We start from the raw sequence: 18,802 nt of genomic DNA, 5'->3' as shown, positions 1-18,802 counted from the left end.
TTACATCAGTGATCAATGCATTCCAACCGTTACAGAACTGTGACGACGGCAGTACTGAGTACTGTGTTGTCTATTGTTAATATCTCGAGTGTCGGTGCATCTGTACTTTGACGTTGTAGGATTGTTGTAGAATTTAAGTCATCATTGTGCAAGTTAATCTAACTGTTACAGCGCTATACTGGTGGATGTAGTATGTACCGCACTGTCAAATTGAAATACCTCAAGCCACAACCGCAATACGGAATAATTATTTCGGAATAGCTATTGAATATATATCAATGAACAAAGCATTCCAACGGCTACATTATTTTCATGATGGCTCTACCCTGTCCAGTGCTGTCAATTTTAATTTTCGCGAAGGATATCGGACCCGCATGTTTCACTCTACAATTGCTGCAGAGCATACATCTTCAGTGAACAATTTAATCTAACGGCAACGGTTCTCCCCTAGTAGATGAACTAATTACCGTACTGTGAATTGTAAATGTCGCTAGACACATCGGCGCGATACACTTGTCACTTAAGGGTGACATTAGAATTTCGGTCATAGGTGAAGAAAGTAGTAGAGTGTCTACGTCTCAGTGATGATGGCTGTACCCTGAACTTTTTAACCAATTGTTAATATCTCGGGAGAGAGGGGAAACGTACCTTGTCATTCTAGAATTATTAGAGAAAATAAGTCATCATTCAACAGTTTAATACAACGTCCAGGGTGCGATATTGGTGGACGTATTAAGTACCGTACACTCAATTGGAAATATCTCAGGAGTTATCCACACTACACAAACGTTATTCTAGAGTCACATTCGAATTTACATCATCAGTAGGCAAAGAAGACCTACGGCTGCATCGCCGTGATGATGGCTGCCCTCAGAATAGTGTTGTCACCTATTAATATCGCGAGGGTCATAGGATTTCCATTTTGTCAATTTAGAAACGTTATAGAACTTTCATCATCATTGAAGAGGTTGACCAAGCGGCTTATGTGCTATATTGGTAGATATAATATGCAACATGTTGTCAATTATCTCTAGCCACAACCATAGTATGCATTGATTTCTCTAGAGTTACTTTGGAACTGGTACTATTAATGCAAAATGTTATTCAACCGTTGCAGTACTGTGATGATGGCTGTACTCAGTACTCTGTTGCCAATTGCCAATATCTTGAGGCATAATATATCTGTCCCTTGCCATTCTAGATTTGCTGATATGTCTAAATCATCATTGAACAGACTAACGCAGCGGCTGCATTGCTATGCTGGTTTATGTACCATGTACCGTACTGTCAATTGGAAACGACTCATGCCATCAACATAAAATACATTCATTATCCTGGAACTGCGTTGTAATTCATATGATCAATGAACGAACTTGTACAACGACTACATTAACCTGAGGATTGCTGTACACAGTACTGTGTAGTCAATTGTTGCTTTGTCGAGTTATAATGAACCTTCATTTTTCATTCTAGAGTTACTGTAGGATATACATCTATAGTGCCAAATTTAATTCAACGGAAACAGTCCTGAGTTGGTAGATGAAGTAGTTATCGTACCGAGAATTGTAAAAGTCATTAGACAGGATAGGAGTATGCATAACTTATTCCAGAACTACATTGGAATTTACATAATCTGTGAACAATGTATTCCAGCACCTACATTACCATGGTGATCGCTGTACTCATTACCGTGTAGTTAATTTTTGGTATCTCGAGCGATAATGGACCTCTATTTTGTTATTCTGGAATTGCTATAGGATTTAAATCATAACTGAGCTGATTAGTCCAACCTCCACAGTGATATATTGGTGGATGTAATAAGTGCCGTACGGTCAACTTTAAATATTTCAAGCCATAACCGTGTCATGCATCGCTTATTCCAGAATTGGCTAGTAACTAACATCACCAATGAATAAAGTAGTTCAACGGCTACATTACTGCGATGATGGTTATGCCCAGCACTGCGTTGTCAATTGCTGATATCTCGCGGTATGGTCGACGGTACTTTGTCATTCTGGAAGTATTATGGAACTTAAACCATCGTTCGAAAGATTCATCCATCGGCTACAGTGGTGGATGTAGTATGTGCCGTACTGACAATTGGAATTACCACAAGCCATAACAGTACTATACATAGGTTATTCCAGAATTACTTCGGGATTATCAACATCAGTGAATAACGCAGTACGGCGGCAGCATTTCTGTGATGATGGCTGAACGCAGTACTGTGTTGACAATTGTTAATACCTCCAGGGCCACTGGATCCGTATTTTGTACTTCTAGAATAGTTATATTATTTAAAACATCATTGAACAGGTTCATCCATCGGCTACGGTGCCTTATTTGTGGATGTACTAGGTACCGTTCTGTCAGTTGGAAATATCTCTAGCATTATCATAGCTATACATTGATTATTCCGGAATTGCTATGGATATTTCATCATCAGTGTTCAAGTTTATTCGACGGCAGCAAAAATATAATGATTGCTCTATTCAGTACCTTATCGTCATTTGTTAGTATCTCGAGGGATAATGGACCTGCATTTCTCGTTCTAGAATTGCAGTGTGATATACATCATCAGTGAAAATAGCAGTCCAACGGATACATTACTGTGATGAGGGCTGCTCTCAGTACTGTGTCGTCAATTGTTAATTTCTCGAGGGTTAATGTACCTTCATTCTACACTCTACAACTGCTGTAGAATATACATCTTCAGTGACCAATTAAATCCAGCATCAAGAGTGCTCGCTTGGTAATTGTATTGAATACCGTTCTGTGAATAGTAAATATCACTTGCCGTAACCGTAATTTACAAAGTTTATTCAAGTATTACTTTAGAATATCCAGCATCAGTGAAGAAAGTAGAACAACGGCAACATTAATGTGATGGTGGCTGTAGGCAGAACTGTGATATCAATTGTTAATATCTCGTGTTGCAGTGGCATCCTAGCTTGTTATTATAGAATTGGCGTAGAAAGTAAATCATTATTTGGAAGATTAATCCGACAGCTACAGTGCTATATTACACGTTGTAATTAGCACCGTACTGTCAGTTGTAAGTATTCCTAGGCGTAACTGTAATATACATTGATCAGCATAGGATTGCTTATGCACTGACAATATCAGTGAAAAAATCAGTCCAACGGCTATACTATTGTTAATATGGCAGTACTCAGTGCTGGGCTATCAATTACCAATTTCTAGGGTAATGGTGGACCGCCACCTTTCATTCTACAATTTCTGTGGAGTATAGAGCTTCAGTGTCCAATGTAATCCAACGGCAGCAGTGTTCTGTTGGTAGGCGTACTAGTTACCGTAATGCGAATACTAAACCTCGCTAGCCATAACCGTATTATACATTTTTTATTCCATATTTACTTAGGAATTTTCGTCACCAGTGAACAAAGTAATCCTACGTTTATATTCTCTGATGATGACTGTAACCATTACTGTGCTGCCAATTGTTAATATCTCGAGGGTTGGTGGATCTGTATTATGACATTCTATAGCTGTTATAGAACTTTAATCATATCTGAGCGGATTAATCCAACCGCTACATTGATATATTGGGGGATGCAATAAGTACAGAACAGAAAATTATAAATATTTCAAGTCACAATCGTTATATACATTGATTGCGCCAGAATTTCTTTGAATTTACATAATTAGCGAGCAAAGTATTCCATCGGATACGCTTCAGTGAAGACGACTGTATTCAGTGCTGTGTTGTAAATTGTCAATATCTCGAGGTATAATAGATTCATCTTGTGCCATTCCAGAATAGCTATAAAATCCAAATCATCATTGAACAGATTAATACAGCGGCTGCAGTGCCCGGTTTGCGGATGTACTGAATGATGTACTTTCAATTGCAAAAGTATCACTAGTCACAACATCATTATACATTGGTTGTTCTATATTCACTTTCGAATTTACGTCATCAGTAAATTGGGAAGACCAACGTATACACCAATGTGATGATGGCTGTCATAGTACTGTGTTTTCAGTTTTTAATGTCCCAAGGGTAAATGCTTTCTGTTTTTTGTAATTCTAGGATAGCTGAAAAATCAGGATCACCATTCAACAGATAAATAGAGCGGCTGCAGTGCTCTGCTGGTGGATGTGCAAAGTATCGTGCACTCAGTTGGAAATTTCTGTAACCGTGACCGTACCGTGCATTTATTTCTCTAGAATTGCCTTGGAACTGAAATCACCAGTTTGCAAAATTATTCAACATTCAAAACACTGTGATAATGACTGTACTCTGTACTGCGTTATCAATTGCTAATAACACGATGGATAATGCACCTGCATTCCACGTTCCTGGATTGCGGTAGAACATCCAACTCCAGTGACCAATCTAATCCTACAGCGACAGAGCTCTGATGGTAGTCGTACTAATTACCGTAATGTGGGAACTAAGCAACACCAGACATAAACGTAGTATACATATTCTATTCCACAATTACTTATGAACATACATCATCAGTGAACAAAGCAGTCAAACGTCTACATTATCGTGACCACGGCAGTAACCGTTACTATGTTGTCAATTCTTGATATTTAGAGGGACATTCTACCTGTATTTTGCCACTCTAGAATTGTTATAGCATATAAATCATAATTGGACAGAATAATGCAATCATGACAGTAGAATATTGGGGAAGCAATAAGCATCGTACGGTCAATTTTAAATATTCCAAGCCATAACCGTTATATACAATAATTATTTCAGAGTTACTTTGGAAATTACATCATCAGTCAACAATGAGGTCCAAAGGCTACATTATTGTGGTGATGGCTGTACTGAGCACTGTTCTGCCAATTGTCAATTTATCGCGGGTAAGTGGATCAGTATTTTGACATTCTATTATTGTTATAGAACCTAAATCGTCATTTAACTGAATAATCCGACGGCTACGGTGCTATATTAGTGGATATAGTATGTACCGTACTGGGAATAGGAATTGTCTCAATCTATAACAGTACCATACATTCATTATTCCAGAATTACTTTGGAAATTACAACGTCAATGGGCAAAGGAGTCCAACGGCTACAGTGCTGTGATGACGGCTGCAATAAGTGCATGGTTTGTCAATTGTTAGTGTCATGTGGGACAATGTTTCTGTCTTTCGCATTCTGGAATTGCTATAATATCTAAGTCATCATTGAGCAAGTTATTCCAACGGCATCAGAGCTCTGTTGGAAGCTGTACCAGTTACCGTACTGGGAATACTAAATGTCTCTAGCCATAACCGTAGTACACATTTTTCATTCAAGAGACACTTAGAAATATTCATCATCAGTGATAAAAGTAGCTCAACGTCTGAAATACATTGGTGATGACTCTAATCTGTACTGTGTAGTCAATTGTTGATACCTCGAGGGTAGGTGGATCTGTATTTTGTCATTCTAGTACTGTTATAGGATATAAATGGTAATTACACGGATTTATCCAACCGTTACAGTTATGTATTGGTGGATGTAGTAAGGTCTGTTTAGATATTTCAAGCCATAACCGTAACATACAAAGATTATTCCAGCTTTGCTGTGGAATTTATATCATTAGTGAGCGAAGCATTCCAACGGCTACACCACTGTGAAGGTGACTGTACCCAGTACTGTGTTGTAAATTGTTGATGTGACGAGAGATAACATACCTGAATTTCCCGTTGCAGAATTGCTGTATAACATACAACTTCAGTGACCAATCGAATCAAACGGCAGCAGTGCTCTGTTGGTAGACGTAATTACTACCGCACTGTGAATTCTAAGCATTACTAGCTATACCCGTAGCATACTTATATTATTCCAGAAATACCTATGAACATACATCATCGGAGAACACAGAAATCCAACGTATACATTACTATGACAATAGCTGTAATCATTACTGTGTCGTCAATTGCTAATAGCTTAAGGGTTAGTGGATCTGTATTTTGACATTCAAGAATTTGTATGGGATATCAATCAACATTTGGTAGATTAATCCAACGTCTACGGTGACGTATTGGTCGATATAAAAAGTACCTTACGTTAAATCTCAAATATTCCAGCCCATAACCGTAATGAACTGTGATTATTCCAAAATTGCATTGGAATTTTCATCTTTAGTGGACAACGTAGACCAACGACTGCACTACTGTGATGATGGATTCACACAGTTCTTTGTCGTCAATTTCTATTATCGCGAGGCATAATGGATCAGTTGTTTGTTATTCTAGAATGGCTATGTGAAGTAAAACATCACTGAACGGATTAATACAGCGGCTGCAGTCCTCTTCTGACGGATGTTCTAAGTACCGTGCCGTCAATTGGATATATCTCAAGCCATATCTGCTATATATATTTATAAATCCAGAATTGTTTGGAAATTGCATCATCAGCAGTCAAGGCATTCCAGCAGCTACATTACTGTACTTATGGCTGTAGTCATTACCGTGCTGTCAATTGTTATTTTCTTTAGGGTCTGCGACTCTGCATTTTGACACTCTAGTATTGTTGATATACATAAACCATCATTGTGCAGATTAATACAGCGGGAGCAGTGCTCCGTTGGTAGATTTACTTATTACCGTACTGTGAACTCTGTACGCCACTAGCTATAATTTTATTTTGCATATTTTATTGCAGAAATGCTTAGGAATTTTCATCATCATTGCACAAAGTGGTCCAACATTTACATTACCCTTATGATACATGTAATCAGTACTGTGTTGTCAACTGTTAATATATCGATTTTCAGTGGATCTGTGCTTTTGTCATTCTTGAATTGTTATATAATTTATACTATAACTGAACAGATTAATCCAACCGCTACTGTGATATATTGGGGGATGTAGTCAGTACATTGCGTTCAATTCTAAATATTTCAAGCCATAAATGCTGAATACAATTATTTCTCCAGAATTCCTTTGGAAATTGCATCATTATTGAGCAGAGTATTCCAACGCTTACGTTGCTGTGAAGATGATTATACTCAGGGCTGTGTTGTAAATTTTTAGTATCTCCAGGTATAATGGATCTACCTATTGCCATTCCAGAATAGCTATAAAATCCAAATCATCATTGAACAGATTATTAGTGAGTCAGCAGTGCTCTGATGGAAGATGAATTCTAAACGTCACTAGCCATAACCGTATTAAACATGGGTTGTTTAAAAGTTATCTTTGCATTTTCACCATCGGTGATAAAAGTAGCCCAACGTTTACATTTCTGTGATTATGACTGTACTCAGTGCAATGTTATAAATTGTTAAAGCATCCACGTATAATGGTCCTGCCTTTTGTCATCCTAGAACAGCTATGAAATAAAAATTATCATTGAGCAGATTAATACAGCGGCTGTAGTGCTCTGTTCGTAGATGCATTGAATGACGTTCCATCAATTGCAATAATATCACAAGTAATAAACGGACTGTAAATTAGTTATTCCAGGATCGCATACGAATTTGCACCATCAGTAATAACGGGAAACAAACGGCTACACTAATGTGACGATAGCAGTACTCAGTACAGTGTTGTCAATTATTAATATCTAGAGGGATAACGGATTCGTCATTTGTAGGTCTAGAATATCTACAAAATCTAAATCATTGTTAAACAGATTAAGAAAGCAGCTGTAGAGTTCTGCTGGTGGATGTACTAAGTACCGTGCACTCAATTGGAAATGTCAGTAACCATGACTGCAGTATGCATTTACTATTCTAGAATTGCCTTGAAACTGACTTTCCTAGTGAAAAATGTCTTTCACAGTTAGAATACTGTGATGATGGCTGTACTCAGTAGTGTGTCATCAATTGTCAATATCACGAGTGTCAGTGGATCTACATTTCTTGTTCCAGGATTGCTGTAAAATACACTACTTCAGCGACCAATCTGATCCAACGGCAACAGTGCTATGTTGGTAGTCGTACCAATTAACGTACTGTGAATTCTAAAGAAACGCTAGCTGTAACCGTAGTATACGTAACTTATTCCAGCAAGACATAGGAATTTACGTCATCAGTGAACGTAGGAATACAACGGCTAGATTACTGTGATGATAACTGATCTCAGTGCTGTATTGTAAATTCTTAATGTCCCGAGGCGAATTGGTTTTGTCACTTGACATTCCCGAATTCCTATAAAACCGAGGTCATCATTGAAAAGGTTAATGCAGCAACTACAGTGTTCTGCTAGTGGATGTAATGAGTATCGTACTGCAAATTGGAAGTACCTCAAGCACTAACCATAATATGCAGTGATTATTCCAGAATTGCCTTCGAATTTTCATTATCAGTGAACAAGGGTGTCGAGCGGATACAGAGCTGTGACGATGGCTATTCTGTGTAATGTGTTGCCAATTGTTAGTACCTCGAGGGATAATGGATCTGTCTTCTGTCACTCGAGAATATATATAAAAGCTTAGTCATCATTGAACAGAATATTACATTGACTTCCGTGCCTTGCTTGTGGATTTATCAAGTACCGTGCCCTCAGCTGGGCATATCTCAAGCCATAGCCGTACTATACACTGATTATTCTATAATCACATTCGAATTTCCATCATCACTGTACAACGTTGAGCAACGGCTACAGTACTGCGATGGTAGATATACTCAGTACAGTGTTGTCGACTTCTGACATCTCGAATGATAATGGATATGTCATTTGTCATTCTAAAATTGCTATCAATTCGATATCATCATTCAGCAGATTAGTGCAGCAGCTGCAGTGTCTGCTGGTGTATGCAATAAGAACCGTACTGTAAATTGGAAGTATCTTAAGCCATAACCGTAGCATACAATAATTACTCCTTAATTGCCTTCGAATTTACACCATCATTGAACAAGGTTGTCGAACGGCTGCAGAAGTGTGATGATGGCTAAACTGAGTAATGTGTTGCCAACTACTAATACCTCGAGGGATGACAAATTTCTCTTTTGACATTCTACAAACGCTATAATATCAAACACAACACTCAACAGATTAACAGAGTGGACGCACTGCCCCGCTGATGGATGTACTAATTACAGTACTGCAAATTGTGGATATCACTAGACATAACCATAGTATACATATGCTATTCCAGAATTACTTCGGAATGTACATCATCAGTTAACAAAGCAGTCCAACTTCTACATTACTGTGAATGTGGCTCTACTCAGTACAGTGTTTTCAATTGTTCGTTTCTCGTGGGAACGTGGGCCTGTATTTTGTCGTTCTAGTGCCGTTGAATAATATAAACCATCAATCATACGTTTAACCCACCGCCTAAATTGTTCCATTGGTGGATGTATTATGTACCGCAATGACAATTGAAAATATTTCTAGCCACAAATGTAATATACATTGATCATGTCACAACTGTAGTAGAATTTACATCGTGTGTGGACAAAGTAGTCCAACGGCGGCAGTACTGTCATGATGGCTGTGCTCAGTTCTTTGTCGTCAATTGTGAATATCTCTATCGTCTGCAGATCTGTATTTTGCCATTATAGTATTGTTATAGAATTTAAATGATCATTGAACAAATTAATCCGTCGGCTACAGTGCTATATTGGTGGATGAACCATGTACCGCACCCTCAATTGGAAATATGCGTAGCCATAGCCGCAATGTACATGATTATTACAGAATTGTCTCCGAATTTACATCATCAGTCAACAAGGTTGTCCAAAGGCTAAAGAACTGTGATGATGGTTACACGGAGTAATGTGTCGTCAATATTTAATACCTCGAGGTTCTGCGGATGTGTATTTGGTAATTGTATCATTGTTATAGGAATAAAATCACGATTGAGCGGATTAGTACAACGGCTACAGTGTTGCATTGGTGGATGTAATATGTACCGTACTCACAATTGGAAATATATCGACCCGTAACAGTAGTGTACATTTATTATTCGGAAGTTGCTTTGGAAATGACTTCCTGAGTGGACAAAGAAGTCCAGCAGCTGCTGTACTCTGATGGTGGCTGTTCTCAGTAATGAATAGTCAACTATTAATACCTGAGGGAAAATGGATCTGCCTTTTGTCACTCTAGAATATTTATAAGACGTCAGTCTTCATTGAACTGACTAGTACAGTGGTTGCAGTGCCCTGCTTGCTGATTTAATAAGTACCGTACTATCTCAAGCCATAGCCGTACAATACATTGATTACTCTAGAATCACATTTGAATATCCATTTCAGTTCACATTGTTGCCCAACGGCTACATTACTCTGATGATGGATATAATAAGTACTGTGTTGTCAACTGCTAATACCACGAGGGAAAATCGATATGCCATTTGTCACTCTAGAATTATTCAACAGACTAATACAGCAGGTGCAGTGTCTGCTGTTGTATGTAATAGGCACCGTACTCTTAATTGGAATTATTTCCAGCCATAACCGTGATATACAGTGATTATTCCAGTATTGATTTCGGATTTACATCACCGGCGGGCAAAGGGATCCAACGGCTACAGAGCGACGATGATGGATGTACATAGTACTGTGTTGTTAATTGTTAATATCTCGAGAGATGATGGACTCGCAATTCTCGTTGCAGAATTGCTGCATAGTATACAATTTCAGTGACCAACCTAATCAAACGTCAACAGCGCTCTGTTGGTAGACATACCAATTAACGTAATGTGAATTTGACACATTACTAGCCATAACCGTATTATGCATACCTTATTTAAGAAATACCTAGGAACTGACATCATCAGTGAACAAAGTAACGCAACGTCTAAATTACTGTGATCATAGCTGTGGTCATTACTGTGTTGTCAATGTTTAATATTCCGAAGGTAAGTAGGTCTCTTCTTGTCATTTTAGAATTGATATAGGATTTAAACGATAATTGAACAGAATAATCCAACCGCTACAGAGATGTGTTGGTGGATGTAGTAAGTACCGTACGGTCAATTTTATATATTTCAAGGTATAACCGCTGTATGCAATTATTATTCAAGAATTGCTTTGGAATTTACATCATCAGTGAACAAAGCGATCCAACGGCTACATTACTGTGGTGATGGCTGTAGTGAATACTATTCTGTCAATTGTTAATATTCAGAGGGTAAGTGGATCTGTATTTTGTCTTTCTAGTATTGCAATTGAATATGAATCATCATTGAGCATGTAAATCCAACGGCTAGAGCGCTATATTATTGGACGTTATGAGTACCGTACTGAGAATAGGAAATATCCCAAGCTACGGCAGTGCCATACGTTGGTCGTTCCGGAATTGCTTTGGAACTTTCAAAAATAGTGAACAAAGTAGTCCAACGGATAGAGTACACTGATGATGGATGTACTAAGTACACGGTTGTCAATTGTTAGTACCACGAGGAACACTGCTTCTGTCCTTTGCATTCTAGAATAGCTATAATATCTAAGTCATCATTGAGCATATTATTCCACCGGTATCAGTGCTCTCCTGGAAGATGTACTAGTTCCCGTACTCTGAATACTATACGTCACCAGCCATAACCATAATATGCATATTTGAATCAAGAATTACTTAAGCATCTTCATCATCAGTGAACAAAGTAGCCCAGCGTTTACATTACCGTGATGATAACAGTAATCTGTACTGTGCTGTCAATAGTTAATGTCTTGAGGGCCAGTGGATCTGTACTTTGTCATTCTAGTATTGGTGAATAATTTAAACCATAACTGAATAGATTAGTCCAATCGCTACTGCGATATATTGGGGGATGTAATGAGCAGAGTACGGTCAATTCTAAATACCACATGCCATAAACGATAAATACAATGATTACTCCAGAGTTACTTTGGAATTTGCGACCCTATTGAGCAAAGTATTAAAGCGCTAGCACTACTGTGATTATGACTGTACTCGGGGCTGTTTTGTAAATTTTTGATACCTCGAAGTATAGTGGATCTGCCTTTTGCCGTTCTGGAATTGCTGTGGAATCCATATAATCATTGAACATATTTTTACAGCGTCAGCAGTGCTCTGATTGTAGATGAAATAAATTATGTACTTTGAATTGAAAGATGTCACTAGACACAACCTCACTATACATTGGTTATTGTATTGTCACTATCAAATCTACATCATCGGTGAACAAGGAAGACCAACGGAAACGCTAATGTGATGATGGTTGTACACAGTACTGCGTTGTCAACTCTTAATGCCTCGAGCGTTAATGGATACTGTACTTTATAATTCTAGAAGAGCTATAAAACTTAAGTCAACATTGAACAGATTAATATCAGAGCTGGAATGCTCTGCTTGTGGATGTACTAAGTACCGTGCACTCAGTTCGAAATATCTGTAGGCATGTCCGTACCATACATTTGCTATTCTGGAATTGCATTGGAACTGAAGTTACCAGGGTACAACGTTATTCAACCGTTGCAGTACTGTGATGGTGGCTGTAATCAGTTCTGTCTTTTCTATAGTTAATGTCTCGGGGGATAATGGATCTGCATTCATCGCTCTAGAATTGCTGTAGAATATACAACTCATGAGACAAAGTTAATCCAATGCCAATAGTACCCTGTTGGCAGATGTACTTATCACCCTACTGTGAATTCTAAACGTCGCTAGCTCTAGCCATAGCATACGTATTTCATAGCTTCATTGCTTTGTAATTTACGTCATCAGCGAAGAAAGTAGTCCTACGTCTACATTACTGTGATGATGGCTGTAACCAATAGTGTCGTCAAATACTGATATCTTGAGGGACAGCGTGTCTGTGCTTTGTTATTTTAGAATTGTTATAGGACTTAATTCATCACTAAAGAGAATAATCCAACGGCTACAGAGCTATGTTGGTGGATGTAATAAGTACTCTATTATCAATTTTAAATATCTATATACGCGACCGTAGCATACACTGATAATTTCAGAACTGCTTTGGAATATACACGATCACTGAACACAGTGGTCCAGCCGCTACGTTAATGTGCCAGTGGCTGTACTCTGTAGTGTAATGTCAATTGTAAATTTCGCGAGGGAATGTGGATCTTTCTTTTGGCATTCTAAAATCGTTCTAGTATCTTACACATCATTGAACTGATTCATCCATCTGCAACAGTGCTCTATTGGTGGATGTACGGTGCACCGTACACTCACATGTAAATATCTCCAGCCATAACTGCACTATACGTTGATTATTCTTGAATTGCTTTTGGAATCTATATTATCAGCGAACAACGTAGTTCGACCGTTACCACACTGTGACGATGGCTGTACGCAGTACCTGGAATATGTACTAATTACCGTACAGTGAATTCCTAACTTCACTAGACGTTACCGCCGTATTCATACTTTATTCCAAAATTTCTTTGTAATTTTCACCTTCACTGAACACAGTGGTACGACGTTTACATTACTGTGGTGATGGCTGCATTCAGTAACACTCAGTTGTTAATACCTCGAGGGATATTGTATCTGCCCTTTGCCGCACTAGAATAACTATAAAATCTAAATCATTACTGAACAGAGGAATACAGCGGCTGCAGTTCTCTGCTGGTGGATATACTAAGTACCACACTGTTACATGTAAATATCTCTAGACGTAACCGTATTATACGCTGACTATTCTTGGATTTCTTTGGAATTTAAGTCATAATTGAACAGCTTAATCCAACTGCAACATCTCTTTATTGGTGGATATAGTAAGTACGGAACTGTCAATAGGAAATATCTCGAGCCATAACCTTACTATTCATTGCTCATTCTAGAGTTCATCGGGAATTTTCGTTATCTGAGCACAAAGTTATACAACTACTACGATACTGTGATGATGGATGTATTCTGTACTGTGCTGCCATTAGGCTATGTCTGGAAGTGTAATGGACCTGGATTTCTCGTTCTAGAATTGCTGGGGAATATAAAGCATCAGTGAACACAATAATCTAAGGTCAAGAGTGATCTGCTGCAAGATGTAATAGATGCCGTACTGAGAATTTTATATATCACTAGCCGTAATCGCACTGTACATATGTAACTCTAGAACCAAATTCAAATTTGCATCATCAAGCGACGTAGTCAAACGTCAACTTAATTGAGATGACGGCCGTGCTCGGAGCCGTGTTGTCAATGGTCAAAGTCTCAAGAGATTCTGGACTTGTATCATAACTTTCAAGATATGTTATTGAATATATATCGTCAATGCATAGGTTAATCCAGCGGCTACAGCGCTATATTAGTGGACGTGATAAGTACCGTACAGTCACTTATAAACGTCTCTAGCCATAACCATACCTTACGCCCATCATTCTAAAAATTCCTTGGAATTTATATCACCAGTGAACCATGTTATACAATCGTTACTATACTGTGACGATGGCTGTACTCAGTACTGTGTTGTCAATTGCTAATGTCTCGAGCGATAATGGATCTGCACTTCTCGTTCCAGCATTGCTGTCGTAGATACAACTGCAGTCACCAACTTAATCCAAAGGCAACGGTGCTCTGTTGGTAGATGTACAAATTAACGAATTGTGAATTCTAGCCGTCCATAACCATAACCGCAGTAAACATATTTTATTCCCGAACTATTTAAGAATTTACATCATCAGAGGACAACGTAGTCCACCGCCTACGTTACAGTGATGGTGGCAGCAACCTGTAGCGTGTTGTCTATCGTCAATGTCTCGAGGATCAGTGGACCTGTATTATGTAATTCTAGAATTGTTATAGAATTTAAATCATAGTTGAACAGATCAATCCAACCGCTACCGCGACATATGGGTGGATGTAATGTGTACCGTACGGTCAATTTTAAATATTCCAAGCCAAAATCGTTATATACATAGTTTATTCCAGAAATGACTTGGAACGTGAATCATCAGCGAACAATGCAGTGCAACGGCTACACAACCGTGACGATGACTGTTCTCAGTACTGTGTTGTCAATTATTAATGTCTCGAGTGACAATGGACATGTCTTTCGTGCTTCTAGGATTGCTATGAATTCTAGATCATGGTTGAGCAAATTAATACAGGGGCTGCAGTGCTCTGTTGATAGAGGTACTAAATGCCGTACTGCCAATTGTAAATATCGCTGGTCACAGACGCACTGTACATTGCTTATTCCAGGACCCCTTGTTAATTTACATAATCAGTGAACGAACATTATCAGTGAATAATGTTACTCATCCTTTCCAATGCTGTGACGGCGGCTATACACAGTATTAAGTCCTCAATTGTTAATATCTCGAGTGCCTGTATTTTGTCATTCTAAAATTTGTAAAGAAATTAATTCATCATTGACCAGATTTATCAACGGCTGCCACGCCATATAGGTGGACGTAATAAGTACCGTACTGACAATTTTAAACATCTCTAGCCATAAATGTAACACACATTGGTCACTTCAGAATTCCTTTGGAGTTTACATCATCAGGGAGCAAAGTAGTCAATCGGCTATATGACTGTGACAATGACAGTACTCAGTACTGTGACGTCAATTGTAGGTATCTCCGGTGTAGTGGATGTGCCTCTTGTCATTCTAGAATAGCTATTATAACTGTATCATCACTGGACAGAGTAATACTTGTGCTGCAGTGCCTTTCTGGTGGATGTACTGCATACCGTACTGTCAATTGGAAATATCTCATGACATGCCAGTAATATTCTTTCATCTTTCCAGATACATCTTTAGAATATACGTCATCAGTGCACAAAGTATTCCGACGTCTACATTACCGTGATGATGATTGTAATCAGTAGTGTATAGACAATTGTTATTACTTCGTGGGTCAGTGGATCTATAATGTGTCATTCTAGAATTGTTATAGAAATTAAACCATAATTGAACAGATTAATCCAAGCGCTACAGTGATATATTGGCGGATGTAAAATGTACCGTGCTGTAAATTTTAAATATTTCGATTCAAAACCGTTGTATACATTGTCCATTACAGAATTGATTTGTTATTAACATTATCAGTGGACACAGTCTTCCAACTCCTACATTACTGTGATGACGGCTGTACTCAGTACTAGGTTGTCAATTGCAAATGTCTCGCGTGCTAGTGGACCTGTAGTTTGCATTCTAGAATAGTTATAGAATTCAAATCATCGTTTGACAGATTGGCCCAACGGCTACAGTGCTATATTGGTGGATGTGGTAAGTACCGTTCTATGGAATGTAAATATTTTAAGCCGTAACACTAATATACATAGATTATTCTAGAATTGCTATTGAATATACATGATCAGCGGACAAAGTTGTCCAAAGTCTATGAAACAGTAATAATGTCTCAACTCAGGACTCTCATGCCATTTGTTAATATCTCGGGGGAAAATGAAACTGCATTTCTCGTTCTAGAATTGCTGCGGTATATACTCACCGTCAGTGAAAATGTTAATTCAACGGCAAAAGTGTAAATGACTCTAGCCATAACCGTAAGGTACAATGACTATTCCAGAGGCGCTTAATGGCATACATCATCAGTGAACAAAGCAGCCCAACGGCTACATTACTGATGACGGCTGTACCCTGCACTGTGCTGTCAATTGTTAACTTCTCGTGGGAGAATTTATTCTCATTTATCATTCTGCAATTGCTGCAGTATTTACTTCTTCAGTGACCAATTAAAGCTAACGGCGGCAGTGCTTCCTTGTTAGGTTTACCCTTTGCCATACTCTGAATTGTACATAGCACTGGCCATAACCGCTTTGTGCATATGTAACTCAAGAATTACCTTAGAAATCCCATCATCAGTGAACAAAGTTGGCCAACTTCCACATTATTGTGATGACGGCTGTAACCGGTCATGTGTTGCCAAATGTTAATATCTCGAGCGTTAGTGGACCTGTATTTTGCCATTCTAGAATTGTTATGGGATACATATCGTCATTTGAAAGGAGCATCCAACTGCTACTGTGCTATACTTGTGAGTGTAGTAAGTACCGTTTTATGAATATTAAATATATCAAGCCGTGTCCGTTATATACATAGACTATTCTAGAATTGCTTGGGAATATGCATTGTCTGTGGACAAAGCCATTCAATGTCTACGATACAGTGATGACGCCTTTACTCAGTACTGTGATGCTATTTGCTAATATCTCGAGGGATAGTGGATCTGCATTTCTCGTTCTCGATTTGCTGTGGTATATATAGATACATCATGAGTGAACTGATTAATACAACGGCAACATTGGTCTGTTGAGTGATGTTCAAAATGAGGTACTGTAAATTATTAATTTCACCAGCCATAAACGCACCACACATAGGTTATTCTAGAAACACCTCTGAATGTACATAATCAGCAAAACAAGGACTTCAAACGTCTACAGCACTGTGATGATGGCTGTACTCAGCACTTTGTTGTCAATTGTTAATATCTGGGGGATGAAGGATCTGCCTTTTTTCATTGTAGATATGTTATAAAGTAGATATCATCATTGTACATATTAATGCACCGGCTGCTGTGTTCCGCTTTTGGATGTACTGAGTACCATAATGATGATTGCAATTATCTCTAGCCACAACCGTACCGTACATTGATTATTCTAGGATTGCTTTGGAACGATCTTTATCTGTATACAATGTTATTCCACGGCTACATTTCTGTGATGATGGCTGCACAAAGTACTTTGCTGTCAAATGCCAATATCTCGAGTGTTAATCGATCTGCGTTTTCCGTTCTAGAATGGCTGCAGAAAATACATCAAAAGTGAAGAGATTAATTCAGCGGCGACAGTGCTCTGCTGGTAGATGTACTAATTGCCGTACCGTCAATTGTGTATATCAAACGGCACGACAGTCCTATACATAGCCTGTGCTAGAATTGCTTTGGAATTGCCGTCGTCAGTGGATAAAGTAGTACAGCAGCTGCAGTAGAGTAATGGTGGCTGTAGTCAGAACTGTTTTGTCACATGATAATCTTGCGTGGGGATAATGCATATGTACTTTGTCACCCTAGAACTTTTGGAGAACGTATGTCGTCAGTGAACAGATTAATCCAGCGGCAAATGTCCTGTGATGGTACATGTGCGAATTACCCTGCTGTTAATTTTACATATCTCTCGCCATAACAGTAACAAACACGGATAACACTAGAATTGCTTCGGACCTTACATTATCAGTGAACAAATCTCTCCAACGGTTTCGATACTGTGATGATGACTGTACTATGTGCATTATTGACAAATGCTGATGTCTCGATGAGCAATGGACCTTCATTCTTCATTCTACACTTGCCGCTGGGTAGACGTTTGCAGTGAAAAGTATAATCCAACGGCATCAGCGCTCCGTTGATGGATGTACTACTTATCGTACTGTCAATTGTCAATTTGCACCATTAGTGGACAAGGTAGACCATCGGCTACATTACCGTGACGGCGGTTGTACCTAGGACTGCGTTGCCAATTGTTAATAACCCTGGGATTACGGATATGTGTCTTACCATTCGAAGAAATGCTATGGAATCAATGTTATCACAAAAGTGGTTAACCCAACGGCTTTTGGAGGATCTACTATGCACCGTACTATCAAATTTAAATATTTCCAGCGATACACGCGCTATACAGTGTATATAGTTATTCTAGAATTGCTTTGAAATTTATGTCGTCACAGTACAATTGATCCAACTTCTACAGCACTAGGATGATGACTGTACTTCGTACGATGTTATCAATTGTTAATATCTCGAGGGATAATGAAGATGTGTTACGTCATAGTAGAATGGTTATAGAATCTAAATCACCATTGAAAAGATTAATAGGGCGGCTCCGCTCCTCTGCTGCTTGGTGTACTTAGTAACGTACTTTCAATTCTAAATTTCTCTACCTATAACCATGCTGTAAATTTATTAGTCAAGAATTGATTTGAAACCAG

Source organism: Eufriesea mexicana, unplaced genomic scaffold (assembly GCF_001483705.2).
Source record: "Eufriesea mexicana isolate 0111107269 unplaced genomic scaffold, ASM148370v2 scaffold14846, whole genome shotgun sequence".
NCBI lineage: Eukaryota > Metazoa > Arthropoda > Insecta > Hymenoptera > Apidae > Eufriesea > Eufriesea mexicana.
The sequence above is the reverse complement of the archived record's forward strand: the minus strand, read 5'-3'. Positions refer to the sequence as shown.